At 41.0% G+C, this 2,281-nt stretch overlaps 1 long non-coding RNA gene across 1 annotated transcript; it reads left to right on the top strand.

Moving 5' to 3' along the window:
* The first annotated feature begins 700 nt into the window (after nucleotides 1-700).
* Nucleotides 701-1,984, top strand: LOC144134922 (uncharacterized). The gene is made up of 3 exons (XR_013315300.1): nucleotides 701-917; nucleotides 1,260-1,356; nucleotides 1,782-1,984. It is a non-coding gene; the product is annotated as an uncharacterized LOC144134922 (long non-coding RNA).
* Nucleotides 1,985-2,281: the final 297 nt, after the last annotated feature.

A 2,281-nucleotide genomic window follows, 5' to 3' on the forward strand; every position in this document is an offset into this window, starting at 1 on the left:
TACAAGGAAAGGCTTAGTTTCTGCATAAAAAAAGAAATGGTTCAGAGGACTAAATTTCGTTATGCAGTGCAATATGAGAGTAATAAAATACTTTTATTACTGATAATTTACGTGTTATGTTGCATTTTGTGTGAAAGCAATAACATGATGCAGTAATAAAATGTAATGTTGACATATATGGTTTAGTTGAATGATTGCAAACAAATGCATGAGCACTATTTAACCTGTTTTACTGACTGGATAATATACTGAAAATCACAAGTTGTGCAATGCAGCCAAAGGGGGCCCTATGTAGCATTTCTTTAGCACAACTTAAGCATGCAAAAAATGAATAAAAACACTTATAATATCAGTTTATGTAGCATTTGAAATTGGCCGCACCGGAAACAGGCACCCAGAGGACATAAGATGTAGGAACAGTTTTTTTCTTTTCAAGTTGTGTTCAGCGGGTGCGCACAGCTGCCAGTTATTTCAATGATTTGAAATTAGTGCCATTGCATTCTTTATCTAGGTATGTACATGTTTGCTGCTATTTTAATGCCCTGACCTTTTCTTTTTCTAGCTCTTCATGCCTACAGGGTCAGCCAGTACAGCGAGTACTTGAAGAGAGCAATGTTTAATTACCGGCTGATTCGTGCAAGGAGGCTCATAGAAAACAGTTTTGGTATACTGGCTAGTAGGTGGCGAATACTGAACAGACCCTTTCGAGCGTCATAAGAAACTACTGAGAACATTGTAAGGGCATGTGTGGCGCTCCACAATTTTCTAATGAAAGATTCGGTGTCTTCAAGGACAACGTACCACCCTCCTGGATTTGTTGACCATGAAGACTGGGAGGGAAATGTCACGAATGGGGCATGGAGGAACGACAGTAGTGCCCTTCCTGGATGGACAGACCAGGGGTACCACTCTGCTCGGTAATTATTATTTCCATGACGGCATGAAATCAATAATAGTTTGCTTTTCCTGCTTTATTTACATTAAAGCAATTGAAGCTCATCAATAACAAACAGCGAAACCTTCAAAATATTTGATTTAACTTGATCATTTAACACATGACATAAGATCTTGTTCATTAGAGTTTGCGTTAAGAATTGTAGCAGTGCCAAAATACATGCGTATTGCATGTTTTCAACAAAGTCAGTCGGTACAGCTAGCGACGAGGAGTAAAACACGCCCATTAGAACTGTCACCTCTATCAGACAGGCAGAATAAGCTGAAGGAAAAGGTTTAACATCTCCTGCATTTGAGAGTTACAGGGCTGCATTGGAAATAAGGGATAGGCTGGCATCCTACTTCATGAGTGACGGCCAGGTGCCATGGCAGGAGAGTGTCGTGACCCGTGCAGGACGGCAGGTAATTTCCGATAACAGGCAACTACTTGTCAGCATGCACAAACACTATCATGTCTAAAGAAAGCCGAAATTGCTTGCTTTCATAGAAAAATATTATCGATTGCTTGCACTTTACATTTCATTTACTCATACTGCTCCATTTCGGCTTCATACAGCACCTTGTGGATTTGGAATGTTACCTCACATCTTTTTTTGTGTGGTAGCATCCTCAGCTTAGCAGCTATCCAGTTTGCTGCCTCTTGGCTGTCATCTTTCGGTGCAGGCATTTCATTTTTATTTTAAGTTCTAACAGCGTAGCTGAGCCGCTCCCCAAGACATCTTTCACCACATCGTCGAAGCTGTCAGACTACCTTGTTTTGGTCCTGCATATAAATATATACGCACAATGTTTTCTTGCAATCAGTGATTATCATTCAAATACTGCAGGAAATGTGAACCATGCCAGTACCGAGAGGAAGGTCCATTGGATGCTCGCCTTTCGGCAGACCTGCAGGACAGGTCACATCATTAAACTCAAGAAATGCACTGGAAAAGTATGTCTGCTTCCAATAAAAGAAACTGCGCACAGCTTTCTTACCTTGGATTTGGGGCAGCGGCTCCTGCTTGTGAAGTTGACAACCTGCCTCAAAAAAATGTTTGTTATGGTGTCATATTCCGACACAAAAAGGGAACACCAACTTACCCTGAAGAGCCAGCAGCAGATGCCGCACCGTCTGATGTGCTGGTGAGCCTATAGAAAAAATAAAAATGCTGCCATTTATGCCGTGAAAAAAACATGTTGTCTACTTGCAATGCTATGAAAAGGAGCAAGAAATATCACACTCATCTAGTACCCGAAAGCTTGGTTTCACACCTTGTTGCAGTTTTTAGACGTGCAGTCATTAAATAGAACACTTACGTTTTTCCCCGTACATTGCAATGCAGTG

This window comes from Amblyomma americanum, chromosome 5 (genome assembly GCF_052857255.1).
Source record: "Amblyomma americanum isolate KBUSLIRL-KWMA chromosome 5, ASM5285725v1, whole genome shotgun sequence".
In the NCBI taxonomy this organism is placed as follows: Eukaryota; Metazoa; Arthropoda; class Arachnida; order Ixodida; family Ixodidae; genus Amblyomma; species Amblyomma americanum.